Source organism: Eurytemora carolleeae, unplaced genomic scaffold, assembly GCF_000591075.1.
Source record: "Eurytemora carolleeae unplaced genomic scaffold, Eaff_2.0 scaffold547, whole genome shotgun sequence".
NCBI lineage: Eukaryota > Metazoa > Arthropoda > Copepoda > Calanoida > Temoridae > Eurytemora > Eurytemora carolleeae.
This window is the reverse complement of record NW_019396443.1, coordinates 56,957-66,146: the sequence shown is the minus strand read 5'-3', so window position 1 is coordinate 66,146 and position 9,190 is coordinate 56,957.

Below are 9,190 nucleotides of genomic sequence, written 5' to 3'. Positions count from 1 at the left end.
ATTTTTTGTGTTTGGTGGAGCGAACGTTAGTTAAAGTTTCACTAAATTTATTCAAACGAAATAGTCAAAACGAAAAAACATTTGAAAAAATAAAGAAAACAGCTTCTAGAACTAATGGTCTGGCGTGGAATTTTCTAGAACTGATGATCTGGCGTGAAATATTTTCATTGCTGGGATATGAAAGAGTTGATGATAATTACGTTTTTTATATACCCTTTATTGTTTTTGTTTATTGTTCATTGTTTACATATTTATTCATTTCTTTTTGGTTATTTGTTTTAGATAAAATGTCTGATTATTCAATAAATGTTTTTAAGGTACAAGTAGTGGTGATGGCCTAAATGTTAGAGCTAAAATATTGTTTTGAATATTCCTTCCTTCCTTTCTTCTTCCCAGAAGCCAATCTAACTTTGCAGAAAAACTTTGATTCTTCCAATACTTGAGCTAGAGGACATAGGGCCAGTGGTGCTGAGGACATACTCAGATACAAGAATATGGAATAAAGTATAGAACGGATACAAGAATAAAGAATAAAGGATAGAACGGATACAAGAATATAGAATAAAGGATAGAACGGATACAAGAATAAATAAAGGATAGAACGGATACAAGATTAAAGAATAAAGGATAGAACGTATACAAGAATATAGAATAAAGGATAAAACGGATACAAGAATATAGAATAAAGGATAAAACAGATACAAGAATTTAAAATAAAGGATAAAACGGATACAAGAATAAAGAATAAAGGATAAAACGGATACAAGAATATAGAATAAAGGATGAAACGGATACAAGAATATATAATAAAGTATAGAACGTATAGAAGAATATAGAATAAAGGATAAAACGGATACAAGAATAAAGAATAAAGGATAAAACGGATACAAGAATATAGAATAAAGGATGAAACGGATACAAGAATATATAATAAAGTATAGAACGTATAGAAGAATATAGAATAAAGTATAGAACGTATACAAGAATATAGAATAAAGTATAGAACGTATACAAGAATATAGAATAAAGGATAAAACAGATACAAGAATTTAGAATAAAGGATAAAACGGAGACAAGAATATAGAATAAAGGATAAAACAGATACAAGAATATAGGACAAAGGATAGAACGGATACAAGAATATAGAATAAAGGATAGAACGGAGACAAGAATATAGAATAAAGGATAGAACAGATACAAGAATAAAGAATAAAGGATAAAACGGATACAAGAATATAGAATAAAGGATAAAACGGATACAAGAATATAGAATAAAGTATAGAACGTATAGAAGAATATAGAATAAAATATAGAACGTATACAAGAATATAGAATAAAGTATAGAACGTATACAAGAATATAGAATAAAGGATAAAACGGATACAAGAATTTAGAATAAAGGATAAAACGGAGACAAGAATATAGAATAAAGGATAAAACAGATACAAGAATTTAGAATAAAGGATAAAACGGAGACAAGAATATAGAATAAAGGATAAAACAGATACAAGAATATAGAACAAAGGATAGAACGGATACAAGAATATAGAATAAAGGATAGAACTGAGACAAGAATATAGAAGAAATTAAAATATTATCTGACCCAACCTGTACAGGGTTACACACAAAGGATGAAACTTATAATCATGATTCCCTGCAACAGGAAACTTTGTTCATTCTTTGCCAAATCATCGAATAAGCCATCAATATACTGTATTCAAGGCAGCCGACTTCATTCTGAGAATCGTCGTCTCTACAGTCTCATTCGTTGTAGGTAATCCGGTATTGCAGCCAAGTGTCTTTATATTGTTTTTCTCAAAGAGAATAGAATATAGAGAAGAATTAAAAGAATCTCTCGGTATGAATTTTTTCAGTCCCTTTCAGCCTAAAAGGGAGTTCAAAGTGTACAAATCATGTAAATGTTCACAAATTATATGCATTAATACATTAATACAGTATGTTTTCTTGACTATTCATTTCAATTTCGAAATATTTAAAGCTGTTAAATAAACTTCATAATGAATTAGGTGAATAAAAACCATCATTTGATTTATAGTTATAACGGAAAATCATCGTTTGTAAAGTGAAAGGCATAGAGTTGTGAAATGATCATTGGTCAATTATGAAACCAGCCTATTTCATAATTTGGTTTTCATTTATAACATTAAATTTAGATTTTCTATAAAATGATATTCCAGGGCCCAAAAGGTTATATAGCATAAATATGTGAAGTACACCTGCAGTATGGAAACAGTACAACAAAATGGCCGTTTAAAACTTTTTTCTAGTAAATTCCCCTCAATATATATATTCTATTCTCTATGGTTTTTCTCTTCCAGCTTGAAACTCAATTAGATGAATTTTCTTCCAAGTTTACACATTATTATTCAGAAAAACCAGGTTGTTAAGAACCAACAAGAATCTCTGTTGCGCGAAATTAAATTTTCTTTCGCGCATTTCTCGGAGATCTCTTTAGCGCGATTCAGCGTCATTATCAATAGAACCTTTATAATACCGCCCTCTTTCGAAAATGTTTTGTTTTCTATTTGTAAACCATCTATTTGTGTCTGGATGGGTTTGTTAATGGTATCGGTGTTTGTGAATATATTCATAATATTTCTGTTTATTTATGATAAATGGTGAAGAAGGGATCAGCCATCTTCCAACCATCTGCTATTGTTTACTAAACATTATACGGAAAACAGACAGACAGACGTAGACATAAACACAAAACCAGACTCAGACACTAACACAGACTTTTATTCGTAATTCATACACATACTCTGAATTCTTCTACCTTCAATCTGTATTCTTCTACCTCCAATCTGTATTCTTTTACCTCCAATCTATATCCTTCTACCTCCAATCTGTATTCTTCTACCTCCAATCTGTATTATTCTACCTCCAATCTATATTTTTCTACCTCCAATCTGTATTCTTCTCCTCCAATCTTTATTTTTCTACCTCCAATATATATTCTTCTACCTCCAATCTTTATTCTTCTACCTCTAATCTGTATTCTTATACCTCCAATCTTTACTATTTTACCTCCAATCTTTATTCTTTTACCTCTAATCTGTATTCTTCTACCTCCAATATGCATTCTTCTACCTTCAATCTTTATTCTTCATCCTCCAATATGTATTCTTCTACCTCTTATCTGTATTCTTCGACCTCCAATCTGTATTCTTCTACCTCCAATCTTTATTCTTCTACCTCCAGTTTGTATTCTTCTACCTCCAATAAGTATTCTTCTACCTCCAATCTGTATTTTTCTACCTCCAATCTGTATTTTTCTACCTCCAATATGTATATTTTTGCCTCCAATTTGTATTTGGTTTTCCTTTTATAATCCCTTACCTTTGTTAATTCACCGTCATTTCAGTTTCAATGTTAATTAACCTAATTAACATAATTAACCTAATTTACGCCATTAAAACCATTAGTTGAATCTTAAACTAGATACTAGACTAGGTTTAGTTTATTCATTTTATATCTATCTATCTTTACAGTGGGTGACTGAAAAATCGAAACCTCGTAATTTTTAACAATTTTTATCTTAATTTTTACTTAATTTTTCCTCCACACGTACGTATGTGTCTTACATAAAATTCTTTCAGTTTATTAAAAAACTATAACTCTGGATAGCAAAACCCAAACCAAGGATTAAAGAATAAGATGGCATGGGATTCCAAGGAAAATGGGGAAAAAGTCAATAAACAAACAGTGAACTATAGACAGGAGAAGAACCAGAGAAAGATAATTGTAACTTAGGTTTTCTCCAATTATTATTTCATAATTTTTATTTTTATTTTACATAGATAAAATTGTTAATGTTATTTTTAAGTCTGTATTACGTCACAAGAAATCCCACCAATGAGAGGGCAGTATACCGGTCACGTGATACAGACAGATACACGTGACCACTATACTGCACTACCATTGGTGGGAGTTTTGGTGACGCAATACAGACTTATAAATTATATTTTCAACTATATCTATTAAAAGTAAAAATTAAAATTAAAAATAATAATTGGAGAAAACCTAAATTACAATTAACTTTTTCTTGCATATCTTCGTTTTCAGATTGGTTGCATATTTGCTGAATATGATCTGTTTAAACATAGTATTTCTATAACAAAATTGTATGTATATGACTTTTTGTACAAACTTGACACAATTTTATATCAATTTCTCAAGACAGGAACATCAGATATAACTTTTAAGGGCACCGATCAAGAGCTAAAGTGATAAGCTTTCAGCCTATACCCCCTTTCATTTTTCCTAAGCAGTCCCTTTAAAGGGAGTGTTCGCGAAAAATGAAAGGGGGTATAGGCTTAATGCGATAAAAAAGCGCTTTTGATCACAAAAGATGTAAAAATTCGACAGTAAACTAATTAGTTTTTGAGGAACAGGTTGAGTTAATAAAAATTAACTATTATCATCGAAATTAAGAAATCTTTTTCAGTTATTGGTTTCTGTAATGACTAATTGTTCCCAAACATTTTCTATTGATTTCCTTAAATTATTCTTTATGAATTTGCAGAATTCAATGAACAAATTCATAAAGAATAATAAATTCAATATAATGATGAATAAGAAATAATTGATTCTAACATTGATTTATTCAGAAAATTTCAATACTCCTAAACATCTAGTAAGTTTACTGTAAAAATGTTTTGACAGTTTTTAGTCGTCGTTATTTTATAATTTAAAAAAATTCTGTTCTCAAAACGTATCCACCCAAAGAGATGTTTTTGAATGTCGACTTTGCGCATTTCTCCACAATACTACATTCTCAATTCAACTACCATAAATTGCCGGTCACTCCCTTTAATAATCATTGCTTTAATGGTGTCTTACTATTTCACAGTATTCTGGTTCTCACTGTATACATATTGAAAGGTACATGTATAATGATGTAATATATTTAAATGGTTTTCTATCAGAAATCCTAGTTAACCCTACCTCAACCCATACTTAAACATAGAGGTTAGAATTAGATAAATAGATAGATAGATAGATAAATAAATATATAGAAAGATAGTTAGATGCATAGATAGATAGATAGATAGATTGGTGGAGATAGATGGATAGATTGGTGGAGATAGATGGATAGATATATGGACAGGTAGATTGATTGCTGGAAAGCATATTTGTTGTTTGTTCAATGTCTGTATATTAACTAAAACACTGTTTACATGGTTGTATAAACCATATGGTTTTCTATTGATATATGGTCGGAACCATTGGTGCTCATTTCCTCCCCCAACCCATCCCGTGCCAACCTTTCCCCATTCATTTACAGCCTTCCCTTTTCCTTTCCCCATTCATTTACAACCTTCCCCCTTCCTTTTCCCCATTCATTTATATCCTTCCCCCTTCCTTTTCCCCATTCATTTATAACCTTCCCCCCTTTCTTTTTCAAAATCGATTTACAACCTTCTTCCTCCCTTTTCCTATTTTATAGAATATTTTTTTCTGAATCTTTACAAGGGGTAGAAGGAGAAAATTTTTGAAAGAAATTGGTGTTTTATGTTTTTTTTGTTGTTTCTAATTTGACCAGTTCTCTTTTATTTTATGATATGTTATCAATTACTTCATCATTTCTTAATTACAGGGAGGACTGAAATGTTATATTTTGACTCCTGAGAAAATTATCATGTTTTGTAAAAATATAAGAAAAAACTTATATATAAATAGATATATCAGTGAAATCTGATAATATGAATATTTCCCGAACCAAATTTTTGCAATTTAAATTATTTGTTGTTTGAAATATTTATGGTTTTAAGTTTTTGTTCAGATAAATGTTAAAATCAATAAATATTTTAGGGAAGAATACAAATTTTTTCTTCATTTTTTACTGATATATTATATATGTATATTTTTTACTGATATATATTTGAAAATGATTAAAGATGCAGTGGTAACCTTTCCCTCGGTATTAACTGGAAGAGAAGTTAATCAGCTTGCTACAATATTCAATATACTTAATATTCGTCAGTAGCAGTTAAAATCTGTACATTTTAATCTTAAAGGGAGTGTTTGCGAAAAATGAAAGAGGATATAGGCTTATGACGAGAAATAATAGCTTTTAATCGCTACTAATCTTACTTTTATCTATTGTGTCTGTAAGGAGAAAATTGTTAAAAACGGCTCATACCGAAGAACGTAACGTCCATACAAATTCAGAAGGTTGCAATATACGACTTGTATCGTAAAATAATCAATTTAATTTCAAACAAAGCATTCAGATATTACAACCCAAAGTCATCGATTATTTATCGATGCAGTCGTAAATATTTAATATTTTATAATATTTGTTATTTGCTTTATATACAATGCACTTAAAAGACGTTTTTCCGCTAGATGTCTTTGCCACGTGTAATCATTCAAAGTATCGAGAGCAGAGATATCTGGCGGCCAACTATTTCGGAGTTTTAAGTGTATTGTATACAAAACGAATAAAATATATTAAGAAATATTAACTATATATGAATTCGTCGAAAAATAATCGATGAGTATGGGTTGTAATATCTGAATGATTTGTTTGCAATTAAATTGATTATTTTACGATCTGAGTCGTATATTGCAACTTTCTGAATTTGTATAGACGCTACGTTCTACTGTATAAGTCGTTTTTAACAATTTTCTCTTTATAGGCGCAACAGATAGAAATTTGAATAGCAGCGATCAAAAGCAATTATTTTTCGCCGTAAGCCTATACCTCCTTTCATTTTTCGCGAACAGTACCTTTAAAGGGACTGTAAGCGTGATTTCAAAGGACCCTCTATGCAAAGATGACAATGTCTGATAAACATCGGTACCCTTGAAAGGTTTGTCGGATCAAGTATGAATTAAATATAAATATTTACAATCTTCAAAACTGATTGTTTGCAACTGTGAGTTCTCAACAGACTCGCGCATTTCTACTGCAGGACAACATTCAAGAATTAAACACTTTTAAACCTTGAAAAACAAAAATAACTTCCAAATAATTTATCAGATAAAGATTTCAAGGGTACCGTTGTGAATCGGGCATTGTCATTTTTCATGGGAGGGTTACTTGAAATTACTCTTACAGTCTCTTTCATATTAAAAAACATCTTGAACATAGCCTTTATTACACACTGAGCCTGAAATTTAAAAGAGTATCGTTGAACGAAACTTCCGAGTTTCCTTTTTGGGGTCTTATTATTTGTGTAGATTTTGATTTAAGTGATTTGATAAAAATGGTAAGATATAAAGGATTAAATAAAATAATATTTCAAAACAAAAATATCGATATCTACAAAACTGGGTAAACCCATTTGTGAAACCCGGGTTCCAAAACTGGTTTTCATAACGATACCCTGTCTTAAGTTTTGGGCTCTGGGTGTAAACAATCTGTGACCCTTTATGTACCCTGTACAGTGTACCAGTGTACACTATGAGCAATAAACACACAGAGCTATGTTTATTGTTTACTGAACAAACATCGTAATCATTTGCATTCACTCATTTAACTCATTCGAATATATCATCTCCGTATTATACATAAATAGATCATATAATATCAGTTTAGTGTCACAAAAGCATTTTTCAGAAAAGGTTTGTCATGAGATTATCTAGATTATCAATGCATAAGGTTCAATTTCCAAGCCTGCTGTTTTGTTCTCCTTAAACCCAAAACTTAAGAAAGAGTATCGTAATGAAACCCAGTCGCGGAGACCCATTTTCATGAACGAGATCAAGCAGTTTTGTAACAAATATCTATGTTGATTGTTGTTTTGTTTTCATATTTAAAAAAAATAAAACCTACGCAAATGCGAAGACCCCAAAAAAGATGCCTTAGAGACGACAGTACAGAATAAATGAATTTCTGTCGTTAACCCTTGCAACTGAAAATGTGTTTTTTCCTGTTTAAATTATTTAGTTTAAGGTATTTAATGGTTATTATTAAGGTCATATTCCACTCTCGTATTGTTTAACTCTTTGAGGTTTGTTAGAGTTTCAATCTTTGTTGGTAACCCTGCTCATATACTGAAAACAAAATCATAAAAGTTGTCTTTTTTATTAAATATAATAGCTTCCCTGTTAACTCTAAATGCTTTGTATTTTATTTAGATAACTGTCCTCCATGATGTTGCCAAATTGTTCCGTCACAAAAAATGGTAATCGTTACGGTAACGTACGGTACAATAATTAAATCGTTGGATACTGTACAGTATAATTCTTTTGGCGAGTAACAGTAAGATACAATTATTTTGACAGGAAACAGTACTATTACAAATATATTGGCGGGTAACGCGGTACGGTAAAACTGTATTAGTGGGTAACTATGCGGTACAATTCTATAAGTGGGTAATTGTTAGTTATCATTTTATAAGTGGGTAAATTTTAGGTACAATTCTATTACCGGGTAACGGTAAGATACAATTCTTTTAACGAGTAATGGTACGAATCAATTATGTTGGCGTGTAATGGAAGGGTAAATTTCTATCGGTGGGTAACAGTACGGTACAATTAAATTTGCGAGAAACGATACAGTACAATTATTTTGGTGGGTAACAGTATGGTACAATTACATCGGCGGAATAGTACAAGAAGTAAAAAAGGAATATGTGAAGAGGAATAAATGCATATGTTGTAGTTTGAGATATATCTGGAAGTATGAGAAGAAGATATAAAGCTATTGAAACTATAGAAAAGCAATATTTTGTATTCTCGTATTGGAGGAAGAATTCATCAAATATATGAAAACCTATATTTGGTTCAAGGGGAACATCAATTCCTAGAGATGGGGGGGGGGGGTATTATAAATATGGTTTTTTTGTTTATAATGATCTTTTTTCAGACAAAGCTTTGAAAAGAAACTTAATACTTGTCTCAAACACAAATTTTTTAAATCCTGATCTTAGACATCTCCGATCTTTTAAACTGGGAATTCTCAAATAGTCAAAGTTTGAAAATCATAAGTTACGCCATCAGAGCCCGCGATTTAAAAAATTCGGGGAAATACGGCTCGGGTCTAAGCTGTCGTTGGACCTTATTTACGGCTTGAGCTTTCGGATTAAAGCTGCATCTAATTTTCTACAGAGTTGAATTAAAAAAACCGGTTTAATATTCTATTTGGCGGATTTTCATGGTAGGAATTGGCACATTCCCAGTTTTTATTAAAACAAGACGCAACATTGAGCCTTATTCT